The 26,739-nt window shown below is 41.0% G+C and overlaps 1 protein-coding gene across 1 annotated transcript in view; it reads right to left on the bottom strand.

The window, feature by feature from the left end:
* stard13b (StAR-related lipid transfer (START) domain containing 13b) overlaps positions 1 to 26,739 on the bottom strand; it is a 450,686-nt gene that overhangs the window by 316,765 nt on the left and 107,182 nt on the right. The gene's annotated exons all lie outside the window — the stretch shown is intronic.

Genomic DNA, 26,739 nt, shown 5'->3' with positions numbered 1-26,739 from the left:
TGCAGAAAAAAATCACCCAGTACAGTTTCAAAGCAAATAGAGACACCACAGGCTAGTGCCTACCAATGTGGAAAACAACTTCCCAAAAAGCTAGCAATTTCAAAGCAGAAGCTCCACAGGCATGGTATTTGCTTGCAGACAAATGCAGGAAAGTGCCGTCAGCCAAACAAAGGGCTGTGTATCACCTTTTTAGTCTTCAACAAGGTATTTAAGAATTTGAGCAGAGATGGATTGTGGAAAATCCTTGAAAAACTCAGATGCCCATCTGTGTTCCTTGCCATGGTAAAGCAGCTTCATGAATATCAGTATGGATATGTCATACCAATGTCCTCTTGAGTTGCTTCTGAATCTCCAATAGCATGAAGCAGGGATGTGTGCTGTCCTTGTACAGTTTTGGATTGTTTGTTACTTGGTTAGATATTCAGTTTGTTTTTCCAGCTGTTTGGCTTGTCTCCAGCACCACCTTATTTTTATTTTTTTGTAATTATCTCTCTACTTCAATTAATTGGATTATCGATCATCCCCTTCACTTACTATTCAGCTGCTGAAACTTTACTCACCGTCTGACACTTTTGATCACCTGAAGAGTGTTATTATTCGACACTCCACTCACACGATTTGTATGATCTTTTGGTCTCTTTGCCCATTGATCTCTCTGCCTATAAATTCTGTGCATGTATGCTTTTCTTCACTTGAGCTGACAAAGAGGCAGCACACAGAAAGCTTGTGATTTCAAATAAACCTGTTGGACTATAAACTGGTGTCATGTGACTTCTGACTTTGTCCACCCCAGTCCAACAGTGGCACCTCCACATCATAACTTCCCTGAGATTAGAAGGCAGTTTCAAACACCCCTGAAGGTCAGGTTAGTTCCGGAGGTAATTCCAGTGTCAGGCTAATTACTTTTGTTGTAAATGAATTTCTCCACTGATTCAAAACAACAAAACAATAAACCTGAACAATTGCAGTTGTTATCAAAGCACTCAATTAAATGTTTTACTAAAGCTAACTCCAAAAAATGATAAGCATTAAAGTTTTTCAAGAAGATTTGTAGCTCGGGTTGTGGATGAGGTTGTAGATATGCTCACTGAGCCAGTGGGTTTGGTTGCAAATGTTTCATCACCCTGCTAGGTAACATTGTCAGTGCGCCTCCGGTGAAGCATCAGTGTTCTGTCCCGCTTGTTATTTATATGCCTCAGTTTGCTGGGGTGATTGGTATTACTTCTGGTTCTGTTTCTTAGTGGTTTGTACACAGGGTCTAATTCAATGTGTTTGTTGATGGAGTTCCAGTTGGGATACTGGGACTCCAGGAATTCCCTAGTGTGTCTCTGCTTGGCTTGTGCAATTATCGATGTGTTGGCCCAGCCGAATTCCTGTCCATGTGTAGTGAGATAAGTGAGAATTGGTCGTGTCTCTTGGTGGTTAGTTGGTGTTCATGTATCCGTATAGTCAATTTTCTTCCAGTTTGGCCTATGTAGTGTTTCTCGTGGTCCTTGCATGGTATTTTGTATATTACCCCAGTTTTACCATTTTTGGGTATGGGGTCCTTTAAGTTGGTCAGTAGCTGTCATAGGGTGGTTGTCAGTTTGTGGGCTACTCTGATACCTAGGAGTCTGAGTAGACTCGTGGTCATTTCTGAAATGTCCTTGATGTATGGTAGGGTGATAAGTGAGTCTGGTTGTGTTGTGTATTCCCTGTTGTGGTCTGTCTCGGAGGTAATGGTGGATTGTGCTTTTGGGTATCCGTTTCTTTCGAAGACTCTGTATAAGTGTTCCTGTTCTGCTTTGTGTAGTTCCGGGTAGCTGCAATGTCTTGTGGCTCATTTGTATAGTGTCCTGATGCAGCTCCATTTGTGGACATTGGCGTGGTTGCTCATGTAATTGAGTATTTGGTCCTTATGTGTGGTCTTTCTATATACTATATAGACTAGCATATTCTGAGACTGAGAGATGAAAGCAGGTTCCCTCCCTGCAGTATGTCACAGTAAGTGACACTGATTTTGCTGGATTGACTAATGTTTGACCAAAGGGCAATTCACCATCCAATTAAGAATGGCAGGTGGGCTTTCAACGGTAGAGAAAATATAAGAGGTAGAACCTGCCACTGGAGTTAGAGAGACAGAGACAGCGCCTCCTAGAACTTTCAACATAACATTGTATACAGCTGCCAACTGCTGGGTTAAAGGGGAGATGCGCAAAGTGATCATGGAGAACTGACACCACTGGCGTGCTACACCCCAGGCACTATCCATGTTCCCAATGCTGCAGGAGGCTCATTGGTTGATTGAAAAACGCTGGTTGCCCTCTTAACTGACCTAACAAGCTACACACTGGTTGCATGCAGGTATTTTTCATCACCTGATCTAGTCTCCAGAAAAATGGCCAAGAATCATGTCTATGGTGAAGAAGTGGCACATTAGTGCAATCAGGAAATTCTGCTCCTCCATATCAAGGCCAAAATTCTTCATTTTGTCAATATCATTCAATTTCAACCAAATATTCCTCAAAAAATGAATTTAACGAACTTGGAATTTCGGAAGCTGACGTTTGCTGATTTTAACCGGCTTAACCAAGCAGGCGGTAAGATCACTGAGTTTAGCCAGAAAGGTCCTCATTTATATCTACATGTAATATCATCCAGAAAGTTTCATCCTGGGAGTTTGATCAAAAAGCAACTGTGTTTTTTTTGTGAGGATAGGCGGTAAAGAAGCCCCAGTAATTATATATTCTCACAACCTTTGTAGTGCCAGGTGGGGCAGCAGTTTTGTTTTTTTTTCATGTCCAATATGGAAAACTAAGGAAAACTTGGACATGACCCTACCTGATATCAAAGTCCCTTTGGATTTGACCAGGGAGCCAAACCCAGCACTGACTAACAACTAGCAGATTGCCTCAGTCAGGTGTCAACTTAGAGATTTTGAATAGGCCCTAGGGGTTTGTAACTTGCTTTGGTGCCAAACTGTTAAAAGCTAACCTGGACTTAAAATAGAAATAGATGCTTCCATGTTTTTGCTTCCTCCTTCACTTCCTGCATTAAAGTTAATGCTTTCCCTTAGTACACACATCTAAAACTGAGCAGAATTTAAAAATCTGTATCACATCATCATGCACTGCATTCAGAAAAATAATATGTTGTGCAAATACACTTCTGCCATGAGCCTGGAAATGTTGGTGCATTGATACTAGAAATCATACATTCAGAAGTTTTTTAATAGGTAAATCAGAAAATATTCATGAATCTGTTGATCTATGAATTTCTGATTTTTTTTGATGTCATTGATATTGATTTAAACAATCACTATCACTTTAATAATGGGTGGGAAATGTTTATAATAAGTAGAAACCTGGTTAAACAGTCAATCTTATGTCGACATAAGCAACTTGAGGTCGGTACGTTTATGGCTTGGGTGGAAGGAGGAATCAAGTCACCTTGGGCAGAGAGACTTTGGTCAGTGAATGAGAACCCTGGCATTCCAGTGTAAGTGGAAAGCCTCCAAGTCTTTGAATAATTCATGTCCCGCTTGTTATTTATATGCCTCAGTTTGCTGGGGTGATTGGTATTACTTCTGGTTCTGTTTCTGACAGGGGTCGGTTTAGCTCAGCTGGCTGTTCAATTCCTGCACTGGCTGAGGTTATCATGAAGGACTCTCCTTCTCAACATCTTCCCTCACCTGAGGTGTCATGGCTTTGTCTCTCTCTAATGAGAGAGCAGCCCTATTGTCTGGTAAGGCTACAGTGACTTATTTTGGCATTTATTCATTCATTCATGAGATGTGGGCATTTCTGGCAAGGCCAGCACTTGTCCATCCCTGACTGCTCTTGAGAAGATGATGTTGCTTAATAGCACCGTTGGCAACACCTTCTATCGTTTTGCTGATGAGCAAGAGTAGAGTGAACCAAATTTGCTTTGCTGGATTTGTCCTAACTTTTGTGAATAGAACAGACCTGGATCTTTCCCTCATTATGGCGAGATGAGTCATTCCTCTATCCAAGTAGAAAGATGAAAAGGAATTATGTCGAGAGAATAAGTGTGGCAGAGTGGGGTTTGGTGAATTGAGATGGGTGGTCATGTGATACAGGATACTTCCAGTAATATCATAACCAGAGTTGCTATTCTATATAACTGTCATCACCACAATAGTATAGGGTCAATTCCCCAGAGCTGCACCCTGAATTGAATCTTGCTTGTGGGTATGAGAAAATCCAGAGTGGAGGTTATCATAACAAATTGCAAAACTGCTAGGTTTCCATTGATTACCTTGATTATTAAATTAATGAACCTCTGGGTAACAATCCAAGTCATGAGCAATTAATATTTGCAAGTTGAATACATGATTCAAAGATGGGTGTGGGAGAAATGTGTTTTGATTCTTGTGACACTGACGCCAGTACTGAATGGAACCATTGGGCCCATCTTTATCTGAACTACCGTGGGATCAGTTTCTTGGCAAATCATATAACTGGAGCTGTTGTGAAGGTGTTAAGCTAACTGTTGGGAGGCCAGGAGTGGAGGTGGGGAAACTTAATTAAATCCTATTAAATAATCATAAAATGCTTTTTATTCATTTTAAGCAAATAATCCATTCATTAGAGGCACAGACAAATAGAATTTAGAAATAAGTCTTTTGCAAATCAGGCAAATAGTACAGAAAGCAGGCAACCTAACAAAATGTTGTCCTCCTCCCTCTGGAAAGACCTCACAGGAAAGTTGTCCTCTTCCTTCCAGAAATACTTCAGTGGACACATGCAAACTTGAAGGAGCAACACCTCATATCCCACCTCAGGAGCCTACAGCTCGATGGCCTAAACATGGAATTCACTAGTTTTAAAATCTCCCCACCCCCAGCCTCATTACATGTCCAACCCTCCCTCTATCCCTGCCTCCTTGACCTGATACAACCTGTTCATCTTCTCCCCACCTCCCGTCCCACTGACCAATCCCTGCCATTCCCCAGTCACCATCCCACCTACCTTCTCCCTGCCCCATATCTGAAGAATGTTCCGACCTAAAACGTCAACTTTCCTGCTTCTTTGATGCTGCCTGGCCAGCTGTGTTCCTCCAGCTCCACACTGTGTTATCTCTGACTCCAGCATTGGCAATTGTTGCTTTCTCTGAAGACCTAACAAAATGCTAGTAGAGATGGGCACAGTTACTAGTAGTCATAGGACTCACATCCGTGACTTATTGGAAATTAGACATTCTGTTAGTTGTGCTAACAGTGTGTTTGAATGTTTTGGTTTCTTATGTTCAATTCTGCAGCAGCAATGTATGTTATTCCACAAAGCAGTTAGGTGGCATGCATTTTTTTTTTATTAGATTAGCAGTGGTTTCTAACATGATCACTCCTCTTTGTACCATTGCAGATATCCAACCATCCACAATGATTCCTCTAGTTTGAGATGCAGGATAGTAGGTACAGTACATTCTCTCATAATGTAGTCCCAGTAAAGAAAAACTAATAACTAATCAGTCAATCTTGCTAATTTTAGCTTTAGTTTAGTGTTGGTGGTTATTTCACCACAACATCACCCGGAAGCCCTGCTGAATGTTGAACTCAGTTTTTAATAAGGCAACAAAGATATGAAAGGTCTATTTTACTTCTGCTTATAATAAGTTCAGTAAAAAACCAACACAAACCTTATTCCCTTGTCACATTAAGTTGTCACGTTTTTGAGTCACATTTACCTTCAAACAGGAGAAACAGCTGCATACAGTAACCCTAGCTCACTCTGACTGAGATTCATTAGCTCCATTCAGACTCACCATCTGTGTAAGTAGTACAATATCATCGCTACTCTGACAGCTGCAGCATAGTGAAATGCCAGCTTAGCCTAAATGCTGGGGAGAAATTCAATGCCAACTCAGTTGACAGATGGGGCATAACTCAGCGCCAGTGTCAAGCTGACAGATGGGATATAGTTGTCAACTTTTATGCTGCTTCATCAAGCTGCTCTGAAACATCCCTAACGCCATTTCTCACCTCTTTTGGACCTTGATCCAATCAATGCTGGCTCATATTCAACTCTCCATACATCTCACATGGTCATTTTCCAATGGACAAACTTTAGTATTGTATCCATAAATAATCAGCATCTCCAACACCTCTTAGGCTCCCTCAGCTTCCAAAGTCATCTCTGAATCCCAGCGCAGGTTCACCTCTCAATCTCCAAGCTGGCATATTTGTAAAACAAGCTAATCTCATTGTGCAGAAGGCCTCTGACTTTACCTTTGGACAGTTTCACATTATAATCAGAGGACAGGGAGTAGACAACCAGGCGCTTTCCATCCTAACATGAGCCATGTCCCTATGTTCATTTATTTGTTTTCTGGCTACAGATCCTGACTTGGGTCTATTTACCTTTCTTAACCTTCTTGTGTCATCTCTTGATCTATTCTCTCAACTCTACTTCCCTTTCTGTTGCTTAGTCAACACTTTATCCTGCACAAATTTTTCTGAAGGAGGGTCCCGACCCGAAATAAGAGATAACAAGGTATAGAGCTGGATGAACACAGCAGGCCAAGCAGCATCAGAGGAGTAGGAAGGCTGACATTTCGGGCCTAGAAAATTTTTTTCTGAAGAAGGGTCTAGGCCTGAAACGTCAGCCTTCCTGCTCCTCTGATGCTGCTTGGCCTGCTGTGTTCATCCAGCTCTACACCTTGTTATCTCAGATTCTCCAGCATCTGCAGTTCCTACTATCTCCCGACCCGAAATGTCAGCTTTCCTGTTCCTCTGATGCTGTCTGGCCTGCTGTGTTCCTCCAGATCCACACTGTGTTACCTTGCCATTTATTGTCTTATTATAGGCAATTACATTGATAACTTGGTTTTGATGGAAATTTGGCTCTTAAGCAGTGATACCTTGACTCTTACAAACCACCTCTGGCTGATTAAACATTGACTTATATGCTTGTTCCACAAGTTGGAGGAGGTTGTGTGACCTTTAATAAATTTGATCTCACTCCCTACTCCTGGGGCAGCTTTTCTTACATTTTGTTCCATTCCTTTAGCTTCTTCCTTAATATTTCTATTCTTTTAACACTCTTCTAAATTTTATTCCAAATATCTCACAATTAACAATAATAACTTGCATTTAAATATAAGCGGACATTGAATTATTGCATTTATGTAGCAATTTTAACTTAATGTAATATCACAAGATGTTTCACAAGAGCATTGATGTTTCATCAAGCCACACAAGGAGATAATGGGTGAAACAACAGCACTCATTGCTGAACTTCAAATGAAATTGTACACAATAACTTAGTGACCTTTAGGATGTTGATTTCCCCCTTCCTGATGGTAAATTGAATCTGGTGCCAAATCAAACAAATCTCCAGGCATCCAGCAAGCAACTAATCGTGTTAAAACCATATGCAAGGAATTGGGGGATATGGGCCAAGGGCAGGCAGAAGGGATTAGTGTAATTTAGGTGTAGCAGGAACTGCCGATGCTGGAGAATCTGAGATAACAAGGTGTAGAACTGGATGAACACAGCAGGCCAAGCAGCATCAGAGGAGCAGGAAAGCTAACATTTCGGGTCTGGACCCTTCTTCAGAAATGGTGGAGGGGAAGGGGATTCTGAAATAAATAGAGAGAGAGGGGGAGACGGATGGAAGATGGATAAAGGAGCAGATAGGTGGAGAGGAGACGGACGGGTCAAAGAAACAGGGATGGAGCCAGTAAAGGTGAGTGTAGGTGGGGAGTTAGGATGGGGTTTGGTCAGTCAAGGGAAGATAGACAGGTCAAAGAAGCGGGGATGAGGCTGGTAGGTAAGAGGTGGGGGTTCGGGGTTGAGATGGCAGGAGCAGATAGGTGGGACAGGTTAGGGAGGCGGGACGAGCTGGGCTGGTTTTAGGATGTGGTCGGGGGAGGGGAAATTTTGAAGCTTGTGAAGTCCACATTGATACCATTGGGCTGCAGGTTTCCTAAGCAAAATATGAGGTGCTGTTCCTGCAACCTTTGGGTGGCATCGTTGTGGCACTGGAGGAAGCCCAGGATAGACACGTTGTCCAAGGAGTGGGTGGATGTCCTCGTTTTTCAAGGACCGCAATTTCCCCTCCACAGTGGTCGAAAACACCCTCTACTGCATCTCTCGCATTTCCTGCAACTCATCTCTCACACCCCCTCCCCGCAATAACAACCAAAACAGAATCCCCCTCGTCCTCACGTACCACCCCACCAAACTCCGGATCCAACGCATCATCCTCCATCCGCCATCTGCAATCTGACCCCACCACCAAAGACATTTTTCCCTCCCCACCCTTATCTGCTTTCCGGAGGGACCACTCCCTCCGTGATTCCCTTGTCCGCTCCACACTGCCCACCAGCCCCACCACATTCGCCGCTTTTCCCTGCAACCGCAGGAAGTGCTACACCTGCCCCTACACCTCCCCCCTCACCCCCATCCCAGGCCCCAACAAAACCTTCCACATCAAACAGATGTTCACCTGTACATCTGCTAACGTGGTAAACTGTATCCGCTGTTCCCGTTGTGGCCTCCTCTACATCGGGGAAACCAAGCGGAGGCTTGGGGACCACTTTGTGGAACACCTACACTTGGTTCGCGCCAAATGACTGCACCTCCCAGTCGCGAACCACTTCAACTCCCCCTCCCACTCCTTGGACGACATGTCCATCCTAGGTCTCCTGCAGTGCCACAATGATGCCACCCGAAGGTTGCAGGAACAGCATCTCATATTCCGCTTGGGAACCCTGCAGCCCAATGGTATCAATGTGGACTTCACAAGCTTCAAAATCTCCCCTCCCCCGACCACATCCTAAAACCAGCCCAGCTCCTTCCCGCCTCCCTAATCATTCCTCCCACCTCAAGCCCCACCCCCATCTCCTACCCACTAACCTCATCCCGCCTCCTTGACCTGTCCGTCTTCCTTGGACTGACCAACCCCCACCCTAACTCCCCACCTACACTCACTTTTACTGGTTCCATCCCTGCCTCCTTGACCTGTCCGTCTCCTCTCCATCTATCTGCTCCTTTATCCATCTTCCATCCACCTCCACCTCTCTCTCTATTTATTTCAGAATCCCCTTCCCCTCCCTCATTTCTGAAGAAGGGTCCAGCCCTGAAACGTTAGCTTTCCTGCTCCTCTGATTCTGCTTGGCCTGCTGTGTTCATCCAGCTCTACACCATGTTATCTCAGATTAATTTAGGTGTCATGTTTGAGAGGATATTGTGGGCTGAATGGCCCATTGCTATGCTGTACTGTTGAATGCTCTATATTCTAAAGCATGCATTTGGATAATAAAACAGGAAGTTTAAAGCACACATGGAATGAGCTGCCAGGGAAAGTGGTGGAGGTGGATACAATTACAACCTGGCATCCGGATGTGTATATAAATAGAAAGAGTTTGGAGGGATATGGGCGAAATGCTGGCAAATGGGGGACTAGATCAGATTGGGATACCTGGGCAGCATGGACAAGTTGGACCAAAGCGTCTGTTTCTGTGCTGTATGATTCTATAATAATTATCTTCACTTTAAATGAGCAGTGTAGATAGCAAAATAAGAGATGATTTTTACAGTGAGTTAACCATATTCACGACCCCTTAAGTGACGTTTCTATTCCCATCATCTCGATTGGCTATCCCTGATCACTTGTCCTTCTATCTTAAAAGCCACTTCCGACTGAATCTATATCAAAACAACATTCTCCTCTAAGTCACATAGAACCTCTAAGTCAAATTCCTAACCGTCTAGACTTTGGTATTCTATTTGTCATGATAGTTCTGCAAAAATCCAGCTCCCTCACTATTGTCTTATTTTGCCCTTTATCCCAGTAAAACTCTTGCTTTCACCTAACTTTAAACATCAGGGACACACTAGAAGAAATATAACCTGCTCAAAAGCCAGGGGTGCAAGCAACTTTTCTGGACCGGTTCTATTATTTGATTTCTCTAACTCTTTAAAATGCAAGCTACTTTTAAAATTCCCATTGCCTTTTTTTTCCCTCCACCTCACTTTCCATTTCAAGATTCCTAATTTCCAGTTCTCTTTCTTTTCTATTCCCTTGCCATTGCTCTTTCTTTTAATTCTCTTCTGCTTCCATTGCTTTTTATTCTCTTTTTCTTACGAATCAGGTTTTTAATCCATTTCTAGCTGGATTTTAGTTAATTCTAGCGGTGGTAGGTCAATTTTGGATTTCACTCCTTTCATTTCTAAATGCCGGATAATCATGTTAATCATCACACCCTTATGAACTCCTGCTTTAATTTTTATCTTCAATATAGATGCTTACTTCCTCAGTGCGGCCTTAGTCAAAGACTGTAAATGGTCCACTGTTATATTTTCTACTTGCAGAAAAATCTTGGCAGCGACCAAAGCTATTTTGAAATTCCAATCTATGCAATAAACTCCACAACAACACTGCTGTTTTACACCCAGTACCTCCATGTACTAATTTTCGAACAACTGCCCCCATTTTGTTATGATCTGAGCTGATGGTAATATTGGACAAGTCACATTTAAGAGTGAAACCTGGCTTGATAGTTTTAATTTTGCAGGTTGGTTATTGTGGTGGTTAGATAAATTATATATATACATATACATTATACATACATATGGTAATTTAGGAAGATCTCAATACAAACAGCAAAAAGTAAAATTTAATTCTTTTCTCAGCAATATCTTTTACAGTTTTTCAATCCTAGTGAGGTATCACTTATATCTTATCTTAACTCATTAATTTGTTACGAACTGATGAGGTTGCAAGCATTTCCTTTTAAGTGACGTTCTATGCCAAATGTAATTCCCTCTGTTACAGTCTCTCCTGAGATACACAGACACTGACAACTTCGTTGATGAACTTCAAGAAAATCTCTGCTTTAAATTGCTAAAAAGCTGTTAAGGTTGTTATTCCAGTTTGGAAAGCCTGGATTGACGCAAACTAAATTGCCCTCTTACTGGTTGAAATTGTTCTCTTCAACTGAACTCAAACTACTAATGGCCTCGACCCTTTGTTTCTGTGTAGATCATAAAATTCAGCATTGTAAACATTCAGCAAAAATTTCCCAGGTAGCTGATTGAGTCACTTAATTTAACTCTCATACTTTCTTCGGAGATTATCTTGAGTTCACTACAAAACTGCTTTCTGATCTTTGTGAAGTAAACCCAAGCCACCTTCACAGAACTGAAAACTAACAACTATTTTCCCTCCACCTTTAAATACAAATTTCCAAATGATAATAATATATTAGAAACCTTTATCACACCAACCACCTGACATGATAAATTTGCCTGGCAATTTCCATGGTTCACAGTCAGCAACATATAAACATGACTATTATTTAATGGGCTCGTCACCTCTGTATATATTAGTTATTGTTTGTCCTGTCCTGATAGTCAACATCTCGGCATTATTTGGCTATTTCTCCAATCCATTCATTTGAAAATTCTGGGAACAACCTTGTGTTGGTATTGGACTATCTGTCTGCATTGCAAATGTTGTTTATAACTCGTAAGTAGCTAGTTAGGTTGTCTTTGGGGCTGGAGAAGAAGGAGCAGTATCATAGAACATAGTAGCCAGTGGGAGTAGCACAAAGCATGAAACAGGACACTGCACATAACTGGCTTTCAGGAAATACTTCTCACACCTTAACCTGACCAAACAGAATGACTTCACCAAAGAATTCAGGCACCTTCCATGGCTATCACTCAAGTTTCAAATCAGGACATAGACTGCACTGCCCACAGCTGCCAAGGTCATTGTGGTTGTTAGATTTTATGTCATTGAATTGTTCCACATAACAGTGAAACCTAAGTATTTTGTGTTTACTGTGCCATTTATTTTGTTTTCTAATCATTATATTTTCTGTATTTTCGATTGTGTTCTTAAATAGAGAAGCTAACTTTTAAAACTGAAGACTGTGGAAGGAATTGCACACATTGAAAAAGAAGTTACTGAAATTCATCATAGTCATGTTTAATTGTTGCTTTGAAAGCAGTGGGGGAAGTAGGCAGAAAGGGAGTGGGGCACAAAGAGATTTATATGGCAACAAGCAGCTAATTGGATTGCACAATTGTGACCAGTCGTGGATGTTGGAGGTCATCAGTCTGACAACATGTCTTTGATTGGTTCCTGGGTAGTTGGACAGCTTGTGGGTGTGAATGACACAGGGAGAAGCCTTCAGACATCTGGAAGAGGATTTGGTGTGTTATTTTCTGCAGTAGAAATACCTAAAGTCTGGAGAAAGCTAATGATTTTCTCCCACTAGTTGCTGTAAGTTGTGGCCCTTAACCAGTAACAAAGAGAATTGCAATTAGTGTCCCAATCACCTGTGGGTTTAGTGAAGAAGTGAAAATAATCTGGAGCAAAGAAAATGAAGGCTAGAAAGTTCTGGCAAGCCAAAAGGATCATCTTCGTGAACCTTGCGGTCTGGTGCTATTGAACTGTATTTCCCAGGTTTTTTTTATCCTCTACCCATAAAACCAATGTTTTTTTGTTTGTCCATGTCTGTTTCTATGTGTATGTTGGAGTTTTAGAGGGAGTTGGAGATTTAACCAGTAAAACCATATGCTGATAGTTCAAAGCTATTTACTTGAGGTGAGAATTTACTTATTTGTAATAAAAAGTGAACCTTGTTAAACAGAGGAACCAGGTCAATGTTTTCTATTAACTTGATTCCATCATAAAAGTAAATCATAGACTTTGCGTGCTTTGGTTAAATCATTTACTCTTTTGGCAACCTCAGGAATAGTGAGGCTTTAGAATCAACGCACTTTCCCATCAACCTAGCTGTTTGACAGGAACAAGCAGAACAAGATGAGATAACAGTAAGATTAATCTTTGTTGGCTTCTTTGCCATGATAATTATTATATGCTGCATTCAGACTGCCCAATCTGACTTTTTCCTCAGCAAAAAAGATTGCCGATTGCTTAATGTGTGACTGGTTTTCAATCTCGAGTAATGCATAATGAATGTTCTTGTCAATAGGCTGGTTGCAGCTATGATTACTTGATTCTGTGGCAGTCCTCTATGCAACATTCTTTCAGCCCACGCCATCATTTTGGAAGCTACTTGATGATAAGAAATATCCCTTCCAAGCTGACTCATTACCTACATTAGGAACCCAGGCACAGCTACAGAGTTCCTATGTTGAAAGCCATGCTGCTACATGAATTTACATTAAGCATTCCACCAGTGTGCTCCAACGACTGTAGTACTGCCTGGAATGTTCCAGAGGATCTCTGCCAGACAGGTCTCCAAATGTTTTCTCATGTGCTGCAGGCTGTTCAATATGTCATTATAGCAGGGCTGCTCTCGCAACCACCTAGTAGAGATAATTAGCAGTGAAGTAGGATCAACAGTAAGGAAGAATGAAAACAGTAAACAATAAATACAAGAATATTTCAGCTGACCTACTCCTCCTCTTCCCAATATACTAACAGTCCAAAAATCCTCACAAACACCATCTGCACCATCAAAGCTATTTGCTTTCTTTGCCATTAGCTGATGTGGATGGCGTCCTGAGGCCAACTGGAGAGGTTGGGCTGTTTTCTGATCTGGCACATCGACGGAGAAGGCCATAGTGGAGAGAGGAGGGAGCTCAGTGCAAGGAAGTCCCAAGTAGGCTTTTAAACTGCAAATTTTAAAACTCACCTGCTGGGCCTCCTCTGCTTTATAATCCCCCTGTGGCAAATGCATCCTGAGAAACCACCACTGCTCTACTCAACCAGACCAGGAGAATTTAGGTCAATGCCTGACCTTGTTTTAACTAACCCCTAGGCCTCATTTCTGCCAGTCAAGGAGAATTAAAATTGTTTAAGCTCACATTTGCAATTTTACTACTACAGAGAGAGGAAATCATTTCCCCAGTTGATTGTCACAGAATAAGTACACTCAAATAACCAAAAATCAGAATTTTTTTATCCATGGCTGCCAAAATTTGTAGTCAAATGCGTTACAATTCCATTTGGTTTTAGAAATGAAAGACGTTACACAGCACAACCAAGTTGAGACAAATTTCATGTCAGCTCAGATGTGCACAACTAAACATATCGATACTGAATAAAAGCAGATTAGTTAACAGTTCAGGTTGTAACTTGAACTTATGGCTTTCTATGTTTTGATTGAAGTTCCACTTTGCTTTAACTAGTGGACTGTACTTTGATATTTTTCTTATGACAGTTGAAGTGCAGATATAAATAAGAGTAACTAATGAAAACAGGGCTATAATTCAGTCTAAACAACCAATCCAATAGATACATTCCAGCTGTATAAACTAAGGTTATTGACTGAGAAGCTACCCTCAAAAATAAATCTGCTGAAAGCAAATGTTCAACCAGTGGGGTTTGGAGAGAGAATACACAGCTGTCAATATAGCTCAAATAAAGACACTGAAAACAGACATAGAACTTCCTAGTGTTCATTTTTGGGAAGAGATTGAGTAAATACACTCCAGATATGTTGCCTGATTGCTTATGTCTGTAGGCACATTCATTTATCTCACATCAAGTCTGACTGATTTCCCCTACAACAAACATATTGAAAAATGTCATCTGTAGTGGAAATTATTAGCCCTAAATTTACTTACATGTTCGTTATGGAGCTTGATGCTGAGCGCTGGAGCTATTAGCAATGTTTCAACAGAATTCTGGAATGTGATCTAAATGAAGGGTTCCATGCTTCAGGTCACTGTTAAAGCTCCTGCCAGATCTCAAGATCCAAATATAGAAAGCCTGGTGATTTGTGATTGCACATGTCAAGGTTATGGGAAACTCAAAAATATTTAAGTTTTGGCCACTTTTGTTTAAACATATTAACAAAAGTGAAATATATAATGACCTGAAAGTTTACATTTTATGCAAATACTATGTTTGAATTTCCTGAGGTATATTTTTCCATTCGCTAATCTTAGTGGAAATGTCAAAATCAGGAAATAATACCAAAACTTGTTTTATTCTCATTAGCTCTGTTGCTAACAGCAAATGGAAGAAAATATACTCAGCCATTTCCACATAATGTAAAAAAGACTTTGTTTGAATTTCATTTTGCTGTGAACTTGCATTTTACACTCAATTAAATAACAATGACATGATATAGGTTTTATTTTAAACAAATGATATCTTTAATTGCTTTAACATCTTCAGGGAAGGAATAAGAAAACTGTTCTTGACATACGTGAAAGTTTTGGATTTTTTATCTATAAGTTTTCTTTACCTAAATTTATTTAATGTAAAGAATTTCATATTTCTACAAGTGTTAGGTGTTTACACATTGACATATTAAGTATACATCGTAGTCCTCTCAAACATGTTAAGTTCCAAAGTCTTATTTCAGGGGTACATTATTAGAATGAATGTTATACCCAACCTTTGTCTCATATTAACTATCAATCTGTAAACTCTGTGCCAAAAAATTCTGAAGGCTTGTTTGTGTATATAGAATCACAGGGAGGAATCTTGTTCAGATGTTGAAGGCATTGCTTGCCAGCCAAACTGGTGACGAGGGATTCCCGCTACCTCTTTCCAGGAAGGTCCATGGAATCACAAGCCAGTCAGATAATACCAACCCACAGGCGATGAGAATCAAGACCCAAATGTAAAATTCTTGAAACCGAGAGCTGGCAGCCGATCATTGACAAGGGACTCTCGATTACACTCCAGTTGGTGGGCTAGCTCCTTACTGCTTCCATTAAATAGAGCCTCACAGCTCACAAGGAGGCCATTCAGCCTGTGTCAGCACTTTGAAAGAACTATTCAGTTACTCTTGTTCTCCTTTGATTTCTTGCTACTCTTCACTTTCTGCCTTGCCTGGCAATTTTCTCCTGTTAAAGTTACTATTGAATCTGTATTCAACATCCTTTCAGGCAGTACTTTTCTGCATTCATAATAGTTCGCGAATTTAAAAAATATTCCGTATCTTCCTTTGGGTTATTTTGCCTTAGGTTAGTGGGCATTGATTCTGTCAATGGAAATCAGATCTGTAGTGATTCTACACAAAGATATTGGGTCAAAATCCTCGAATGTCCATCAGAATTTTTGGGTTTACTTACACCACGTGAAACAAAGCAGATCACAAAGTTAGCTCACCATCACCTTCTCAAAGACAATTAGATATGGGCAATAAATGTTACACTAGTTGGTCACACCAACATTTGGCAAAGTGTAAACTAAAAGATTCATGCTATTTAACTGAGGTGTAAGCTCCATTGGCCTGATTTTTACACATCTTTTGGTTACCTGTCAATTTTCAGGGTTCTCACTATGAGGCCTAGCAAAATCTCTCACTGCATTTGACCAAACTTGCTTCAGTATCCACCAATACCACCCCTACAGTGCCACATTTCTTCAAACCTAGCCCTGTCTTATCACTCACTGCTCCCGACACAACTCATTACTCACTGGATTTCTGCTGAAGACCACTATCCTTGGCACCCATGCCACTTAAAAAGGCTGCTGTTCACCTGGGCAAGCATTGACAATCCAGAGTTATCCCTCACAAGGAATATAATGCCACAGCAACCACAAATCCATGCTGTTCAATGCATATAGTAGCACACTTGATACTTCCTCTCACATATGACCCCATTCTATCATCTGAGTCACTGTTTAACCGTCAGGCCAACAGTTTACTAGTCCTCAACTATATCCCATCCCTCTCGCTAAGTTTCTACAACTCTATCCCCAGTGTTCACTGGAAACCACATCTTGTCACTGTCCATTAGAGAAACAACACTTACAAGCAAGTAATTGGACAATTCCAAAGATGAGGTTTTACTTACAACCAGCAAAAAGCAAAACAAATCAAAACAAGGAGCCTGAGATCCACCCCCACAGAGTTGGCATGATGTCCAACAACCATTTAACATCATGTGATGGTTTGCTGCACCCCAGGTCTCATCCATTAGGGCTAGGTATCAATTGGCTCCTGTCTGACTTGCAGAACCTGACACAGTCGAGCAGTCATGCACAAGGAGAGCTTCTTCCTCCAAATTATCCTTGTTCTCTCTTCCTCAGAAGACTATTTCCATTGGCCAATTCCTCAGCAATCTACCACATCACCTCATTGCCTGCTCCAATTACGTAGAGCACAACACCCCCAGGATGTTGCAGAACACTCTGTCCAGACAATGCTGAAGGGCCATGTTAGACTGATCCAACCAGCAGAACCACATCTTCAGCAGCCCTATTATCTGCTCCATCTCAGCCTTGGTCAAAGCATGGGCAGTATTGGATCTGTGCTGCGCATCAGTCAGGGGGTTGAGAAATGGTGCTATGAGCTAGGGTCACAGTGGGTATCCATTGAGTCCACTAACCAGCCTTGTTAGGCAGCTGGTCCGTCAAACACACCAGGTACTTGAGTGTGTTCCTGGCTGCAGGAGTCATGGCAGATGTCGGGGCAGTTGGGCACACACCTCCAGGAAGTAGTAATGGCCATCACAGATTATTGGACATTAATCAACTGGAATCTTTCTTGACGGATGAATTCTGCAGTGTTGTGACTTGGCCTCAGTGCCATCTGTGTACAGTTAATAAACCATGGGCTAGGGGAAAGCCAACTATATTTCCAAATTCTCCTTCCTGGGCTGCAGCACTGACCTCATCATTGGGAAATTAAATGAACCGTTGTGACTGTGTACAGATGGCATCGGGCACTTTCCTGATGCATTTGTGGGTGCACAATGAGTGATCCCACACAGGTCCCTTAAAGGAACCAGGAACATAGATGTTCAATGGCAGTGGACTTGAAAAAGGACTGTTCTCCTTACAGCATCCTATCCACCAAGATCTTCAGGTCTCTGTCTGTGAAACAGGGACTGAACTTTTGTTTTCTCTGAACAATGTCCTGAATACAAAGGCTGGAGCACTACAGTGTCAAGGGCAGTTCCTGGCTTGCAGCATTTAAAGTGGTATGAAATAAACACCAGAAATAACTAGACTGATATCATCATCTGCAATAATCTTTTTTTCACATATTTTACTCATTAATTTTTCAAATCCCATTCATGGGCTGCATTTAAGTAACATAAAAAGGAATTATTTCAAAACTGTTACATATATTTTTACAAAAAAGCAAGAACAATCCTCTGTGAGATTTGGCTGTGATGGTAGGAGCATGTACAATTTTATTTCTTCTGAAGAGACTAAACAAAAAGTAATTGTTTCTTTATTTGCAGATGATGGTTAAAAAATGAAAGAAAAATTACTACTGTTCAAGTTAAAAGGAGGATGTTCTCTAATCTTTGTCAAACTCCCAGAAGGGAATACTTAAGACCAAAAGCTGCATGCAGTATCTCAGGGGATAAAAGTACAAAGAAATGGTTATTCCTTCATTTGTCATTTTGAGAACCAACGCCAAGAGCTGGGTTTGTGTGGGTTCAAACGTCTAGAAGTTTCTTTGAAATGGCCCTGAAACATCAATATCAATTCTTCAAAAATTTCATGGGTGAGAATACAACTTATCAATCATTCATTATGCTTACACAGCAATCAAATGTTTCTGTTTATTAGAATGAAAGCTAACTAAATTTTACAGAATGTAGCATTGATTATTTTGCATTTTTAATCGATACAATTGAATACCTTGTTCCGGGATTGTAGTACTTATGCAGGTCTACCTTCTAAGAAATTTCCAGATTTCAAACAACTCACATGAAGCATTTCTTCAATACTTATCTGGAAGTCTGCTTTCATTTTGTTTTGATATCATTTTTTTTTTATTTGTTCACAGGATATGGGTGATAATTGACTGTGATTTCATACTTGTTGAATGGCTAGCTCTCTATTCTATTTGTTTACTGAATTTAAATTTCACATTTGCTATGGTGGGATTTGAACACATGAGTGCCAGTCCAGTGACATTACCTCTGTGCCACTGCTTCCCCAAATCTCTATAATATTAACAATCTTCTACTTAAATCAACTATAATTGGTTTTTCCCTGGGAATATTGAGGAAGATGTTGACAGAAAAGAAGTCAGACTCAAACTCATTAGATTGCTGCTGCAAAGACCTCCTTGATTTATACATGACCTCCTTAAACTTGCCAGCAACGTCTTTTGCTTTCTTTCCCTACTATGCATGAACTTATGTAATTTTACCTGTGGGTGATAGATTGAGTTAGTGAGAGTGAGATATTGGATTAGTCATACAGCACAAGAGAGTCAAAGGAATGGAGAGTAACTGTAGAGAAGTTACACACCGTGGGCAGCACGGTGGCTCAGTTGTTAGTGCTGCTGCCTCACAATGCCAGGGACCCGGGTTCAATTCCACCCTTGGGTGACTGTCTGTGTGGAGTTTGCACATTCTCCCTGTGTCTGCGTGGGTTTCCTTCAGGTGCTCCGGTTTCCTCCCACAGTCCAAAGATGTGCAGGGTAAGTTGATAGACCATGCTGTAGTGCCCAGGGATGTTTAGGTTAGGTGGATTAGACATGGGAAATGTAGGGGGATGGGTCTGGGTGGGATGCTCTTTGGAGGGGTGGTGTGGAATTGCTGGGCTGAATGGCCTGTTTGTGCACTGTAGGGATTCTGTTTGTGAGAACAGAAGATTGCTCAGTTTTAAGCCTGAGTCACAGGACTAGAACTTGTAGATATTTATCTGACAAAAGGATGTTTGAGGAATATCACACCAAACTGGTGGTCATTCAGTGAGAGATAGTAAGGATTGCTGATGCTGCAGTCAGAGATAACAAGGTGTGGAGCTGGAGGAGCACAGCGGGCCAGGCAGCATCAGAGGAGCAGGAAAGTTGATGTTTCGGGTCAGGAACTTTTTTTCAGAAAATCCTTCGGAAAATTCTGAAGAAAGGTCCCGACCCAAAACGTCAGCTCTCCTGCTCTTCTGATGCTGCCTGGCCCACTGTGCTCCTCCAGCTCTATTATGTAAGTTAAAGACAAATCCACTTTGTGTAGAAAAGTAGACATTTGGAAATGTTAACTAAAAACGCAAAATTGGGCCACATTGCAGCAATTTTACCTCTAATACGAGAATACTGAATCTATAATCTAGCCTCAATCTCTAACTCTTCATATTTCTGTGGCGTGACACAGACAAAAATTCATAGCCAGTTGGCTATGCACCAATTCACTATTAGGAAGGCCTAGAGCATTTAACTTCCTACCGTTAGCAGTTTACAGATTGTTGTCAGGCCATAAACCATGCTTAAAACTAGCTGCCTAAGCATCTTCCATTCCTGGTTAACTAATCATATCTATCAATTGTCTGTAATCATTTCAAAAAGCAAATTCTTTAACATCAGATGATAAACAATCTTACAGAGCAGAGAATTACAGGAGATAATGGCTAGTCCTAGCAGAAGAAAAGTTGGCACCAAGCCCACAGGCCAAAAACAATTTTGCCCACTATCATGCTGTAGATGGGCTATATTGATGGATATTTAGAGAAAGAGCTGCCCCCAGACCTGCTGGCCAATCTAATTTGGAACAAGGAGGTTTTTGCTACTTTAGGGACACAATGGCAGCTCAGTTTTAAACTATGTACAAGTAGGAAGGAAGGGTATACCAACTTCTTGGGCCGAAGGATGCCTTGACCAGCAAAAGAATAGAACCCTGAAAGGTAACACTCCCTTCCTACCTGCAATTTTAGACATGTTTAAATAGAAACAGGAATTTGATTCCTGTCACCTGACAATGCCAGCCGTTCTGTGGCACAGGCAGAGTAATACTGGGGACAACTGAGCTTCGAACAAGCTTTATTGAAACTTGAATATTTATTTGCATTTGCTGAATTCTGAATGTCGAATCTCGTACCCACTTACCCTCTATATTATGGGGTGAGCTTGGGAATGATTGGGAAGGTGGTGAGATATTCAACATGCCTTCCTTGTCAATGCTCCTTCCCTGTCCAAAAATACACCTGATGGAGCATGTTACATCCAGCCTATTATCATTTATATTTATGCGTTTTAGTCAACATTTCCAAATGTCCAGCTTTCTACACAAAATGGACTTGTCTTTAACTTATATTTTACTTAATAAGTTTCAGAATAATCAGAAATTTCCTAATTTACAACTTCTTAGGTTGTTCTGTCCATCGGACTGACACAATAAATAACTAGGAATGCTTTACCATTAAGATAGAAATGAGTATGAGTGACACAATTTGTCCATTCATCTTTGTTCATTTGTTCACCATCCAATGAACACACAAGTCATAGGATGTCCCAACCATTCTATATCAACGTTCATTTTTCACATGCAAATAGTTTGAATCATGTTTGCCTAATCCTGTACCTTATACTGCTCAAACACTTTCCATTCATCTATACAACCTAATTTGAATTGTTGATATAGACTGGGATTTTCTGGGAGATCTTCTCACTCCACTGCTGTAACTCTTTGGAAGTTTGGTGGAAACCCCATTTATGTGTGTCCCCATATTCAGATCAGAGTCGAAGTAGCTCTGAGAAAATATCTAGCCTGTGTTTTTGCATCAAACACTAACCCTGCAAGCAAGTGCCATTACCTCACAATTTCCAAGACATTTCTGCTATCCATTGCCCTAAATCTCTTGCATTTATTTTTGCATGTATAGACTCTCATAACACTTATAACCGCTCAGCTACTAAAAACAGTAGGTTTTCATTTAAGATAACAAGGTGTAGAGCTGGATGAACACAGCAGGCCAAGCAGCATCATAGGAGCAGGAAGGCTGACGTTTCGGGCCTAGACCCTCCAACCTTGAATAATTCTAAACATTGTCTCACATTGTCTTGTAAATGTGTTACTCTTAACAAAAAGATCCAAGCAGTGAATCATTGTTCTTCCTCAATTTAGAAAATACCAAATATGCTAATCACTTACTTATCTTGCGGACTTCTTAAACAGAAGTTTTAGAACATATCTTGGCTTCACAATGATCTGTCAGCTGCTCATTGGAAAAGTGAAACTAACCATCAAACAAACAAAAACTCCTCCCAGAAAAAAATGAGACAAGCAATTGAAGTTATTCAAAACAGAAGGTAATAGATAACTGTATTTCATACATTTGATCAACTACTATTCACGGGTTATCAAGTTTATGTTTGTCATCCAATGCAATATTAATGAGGGGAATTGAGTGCATAGGGCACAATTTCAAAATCTGCAGATGACACAAAACTTGGAACAATTGTGAAATTTGAGGAAGATGCTTATAGAATTCAAAGATGATATAAACGAGTTGCTGGAATGGGGAAACACAGCTGATGAAATTGAAATTCAGCTGATTTTAAACTTAAGCAAACATTTATTGATGCATTTTGATATAAAGAATGAGCAGAGACAAAATAAAATAAAGAACGCAACTGTAAAGGGTTCAGAAACATAGACACCCTCGAACATAAGGCATCCTAGTTTTTATAAATAGAAGCATAGCCTTACAATAGCAAGAGCTAATCTGCTGCCTCGTTAGTTGACGAATTAAGAAAATATAAACAGAGTAAATGTAAAGAGGAACAATTGGTACTGGGTTTAGAATGAGCAGTGAATAAACTGTGATGGAGACAAACCATTCCTTTTGGGTATTCTTGAGAATTAGAGAATAATGAATGGCAAATAAATCAGCATTAGGCTGAGAAAGGCCAAGATTATAGGTACAGGCGTGTCTTGGCATAGGGGCTACATACTGTCAGAGAGATGGATACAAAATCATTGGGGCATAGGTATACGAGAGCCGTGGGGGCTGAGAGAGAGGTATGAGGTGACATCGAGGGCATGGAGTGGCATGGGTTGCCATGGATGAGGCATGGCGAGTGTGTAAAGGGGTGCAGGCTGGAGGGATGTCCTTGGTTTCATCCATTTTTTCTTAAAACTGCCGTACAGAACTGATGCATGGAGACTGGACTTGTGCCCAGCCAGCATCTACGGGCAGCAACCTTCACTCTCATATTGCAGTTTCTCAGTCTACTTCTCAGGGAACCCCACCACCCCAGATCTTCAGGGCCAGTTTATCCTGAGCAGGTTCACAGAGTCTGGAAATGACCTATCTCTGCACTCTGGACACAAGAACAAAAATATTCCTAGCTAGGGGAAACAGCCCTCACTTTATACCCTCTCCAGTTTCTTCAGAATTGTACATGTTTTAATTAGATCACCTCTCCAGAGCATAGGCTCAATTTACTCAGCCTCTCACCACTGGTGAATGAGACAGTTGTCCTATTTAGTTAGTGATCTTTTGCTGCAATGCCTTCAATGCGAGTGTATCTTTCTTCAAATGTGGACACCAAAACTATATGGTGTAGAAGTGCGATCTTGGCAAAGCCCCGGGTAATTGTTGTAAAATTTCCTTATTCTTGTATTCCATTGCCCCTGCAATAAGGCCAATATGCTGTTCACCTTCCTAATTGCTTGCCATGCAGGCATGTTAATTTTCTCTGCTTTTTTTGTACTAGTGCTCCCAAGTCCCTCAGAACAGGGACATTAACAAATTTCAAGCCATTAAAAACCATTCTGCTTATTCATTCCTAATTGAAAACTTATTAGCCTTTCTCTTCCCAACATTGATCTCCATCTGCTATCTTGTTGGCCTGCTCTTTTATTTATTCATTCATTGGATTTGGGCATCTGCACGTAGGTCAACATTTATTAACAATTCTTAATTGCCCTGGACAAGCCTTCTTAGGAACACTGAAGTCCATGTAGTGTAGAAATACCCTCATTCTTATTAGGAAGGGAATTCCAGGATTTTGACCCAGTGACAGTGAAGGAATGACAATGTATTTCAAAGTCAGGATCGTCAGTGGCTTTGAGAGGAATTTGCAGCTGGTAATGTTCCCATGTACCTGCTGCCCTTGTCCTTCTAGATGGTTGACCTCACCAGTTTGGAAGGTATTGTTGAAGGAGCTGTAATGAGTTACTCCAACTCACCCTGCAGATGGCACAAACTGAGGGCACAGTGAAATGATGGTTTAAGGGAGTAAATGTTAAACGTGGATGAAGTGCCAATCAAGCAGGTTGCATTGTCCTGGATGGTATCAAATTTCTTGCATATTGTTGTATCTATCCAGGCAAGCGAGGTGTGTCCCATCACATTCCTAATTCATGCCTTGTAAACAGTGGAAAGAGACTGGCAAGGCAGGGTGTGGATTCCTTACCATGGAGTTCTTAGTCTCTGACTTGCTTGTGTAGCCACAGTAATTATATGGCTGGTATCATGTCTGGACAATGCTTGGCCATCTAAAGGCTTCAGTTGGCCTCTGGGCAGGAAGGTCAACCATGGGCCTTCCCATGCAGAACTTACTTCAGCTGAAAGTAGAAATGTGGTGGGGATTCAGTAAGCCACTTATTCTGCTAATTAAATGCACTTCCAGCCTCCTACCTTGCTATCAATGGTAGTAGAAGATTCTGTTACCTCTGTATCCCCACAGATGCTGCCTCACCTGTGGAGTATTTCCACCTTCCTGCAGCACTGCTGGGTGTTCCTCCATACCATGAAAACAGCACTGATCTGGCTGACAGACCAAACTGGCAGGGCCTGGTGTCATAGTTGTCCTCTTTTGTTCCCATAGGAAGAGGACAACCTTCTCTTGTATCACCTCCTCCAACAGGACATCCCAGTACATAGACGGCACAGTGGCTCAGTGAGTAGACTGCTACGTTACAGTACCAAGGACCTGGGTTCAATTCCCACCATGGGTGCCTGTCTGTTTGGAATTTGCATGTTCTCCCTATGTTTGAATGGGTTTCCTCTGAGTGCTCTGGTTTCCTCCCACAGTCCAAAGATTTATAGGTTAGGTGTATTGGTCATGCTAAATTGTCCATGATGTGCAGGCTAGGTGCATTAGCCGTGGGGAAATGAGGGTCTGGGAGGGTTGCTGTTTGGAGGATTGGTGTGGACTCGATAAGCCAAATGGCTTGCTTCCACACTGTAGGGATTCTATGATTCCACCATCAAAATTGGGGCATCTTTTCTCTTTACCTGATATGCTTGGAGTGCATTACCTTGTGCGGAGCTCGTACATATGGTGCTGGTGCCATGATTCATGAGATATCCCTGCAGTAGCGAGTACAAGAGTGAGGCACCATAGGGTCATGATGCATTGATAAAATGAGTTGAGTTTAGGAATGATGATTTGAATGATTTAATTATTATCATGTATATCTTGAAGATACAGTGAAAAGTGTTTTGTCACCACAATGCAGTGCCATTTTGAGATACAATGAGGATAAAAAGAAATTACTTAAATAAGAGTTCCTCTTTTGTTCAAATCAGGGTCATAAGCATAGCTTCAGGTTTTCTGCAAGGTCTCTACAATGTGTTCTGATCCTTAAGGAGTACCACTCTGGGAACAGCTACAATGAGACCGACGCCCCAGCTGACCCCTGCTCTGCTGCCAACACTGCCTCGCCAACACTGCCTAGAGTCCAGACTTCAGGCCTACCGCCGTCAGGATTCACTGCTATGGGCACTACTGCTGCAAAGAATCCAAGCTCCGGGCCTTTTGTCACCAGAGATCCAAGCTTGTACTCTCACAGTGCGAGCAAACACAAAGGCCTCGCAGAGAGAAACTATCGATGAAACTTGACAAAATTGACACTTAGCTAATTTCTGGTAAAATTCAGTTCATGGAATTTAAAAATTCAATGGGGTATTTTTGTCATAAATAAATTAATATCAGGTTACTGTTTTATTTACAGGTTAGATCAGTCATAGGTTCATTCTCCAGCAGAATCATAAAGGAGTACTGTATTGGATGTGCTGTCTTTCAGATGAGATGTTAAAGACACCATTTGGCCCCTCAGGTGACTATCTAGGATAGCATGGGCAGGTAAGTCATCCGTGGTACCCCAGTCAATTCTCAACCCTTAATCAATGTCACAAAAGAGCTTCACTGTCGTTATCATATCACTGTTTTTGGTAGCTAATTGTACATGCATTGGCTGCTACATTTCCTACATTACAACTGTGACTACAATTCAAAAAATGTTTCTCTGGCTGCAGAGTGTTTTGGGACATTCTGAGGGAGATAAAGGCGCTACAAAAATGCAATGCTTTTTTTTCTTTTAGTTGTAGCTACATTGACCATTAAATATAACTATTCAATCAAAAAATTATCCACTGTGACTCTGTGGAGAGCTAACCTGGGTCAGTATCATTTAGGTATAAACCATGGCTCCATTGGATGAGACGATAAATTGAGGCTATTGATTCTTTCAGGAGGAGGCAAATAACATTGAAGGAGAAATTTCCACAGTATCCTGACTCCTATTTATTTTAATCAAAATGACTGAAGCAGATTATCTCGTCCGTTTGAGTTTGCAGTGTGCAAATTGGTTTCCGCATTTTCTATATTACAACATGACTGCACTTCAAAAGTACATCATCTGAAGTGTCTTGAGATCTTAAGTGCAATTATTTCTTGAAGTCTCCATGTTTATACAGTTCATTTAGGTCCTATTTTGCAAAATGTATCAGCAACTTTTTTGGGTGTTATTGTTGGAGATGGATTTCACTAATTTATAAATATTTCAATATACAAAACCCTGTGAATATCATTGTTTGTACCTTTGTGTTGAAACCCATATATAAAACATTCTTTCTTCTCAGCAGAAAATAGGAATTCTGGAGAATCTGACTAGACAGGAAATAATGTGACAATCCTTCACTTTTCATTGCCAACTACAAGGATCAACTGGAATTATGATTCCTTTTATGTTGTTCTAATATGGCAATCTCCACTGGAAATATACACAGATGTGTCACATGGTTCGGATCATGTCATTTAAAGGAAATACACTATGCAGTTGAGAAAAGCAGCATTGTACTTTAAATGCATTGCAGGTAGAGG

The sequence above is a fragment of the Rhincodon typus genome, chromosome 6 (genome assembly GCF_021869965.1).
Source record: "Rhincodon typus isolate 14 chromosome 6, sRhiTyp1.1, whole genome shotgun sequence".
Lineage (NCBI taxonomy): Eukaryota > Metazoa > Chordata > Chondrichthyes > Orectolobiformes > Rhincodontidae > Rhincodon > Rhincodon typus.
This window is presented reverse-complemented; position numbering and strand designations above follow the sequence as displayed.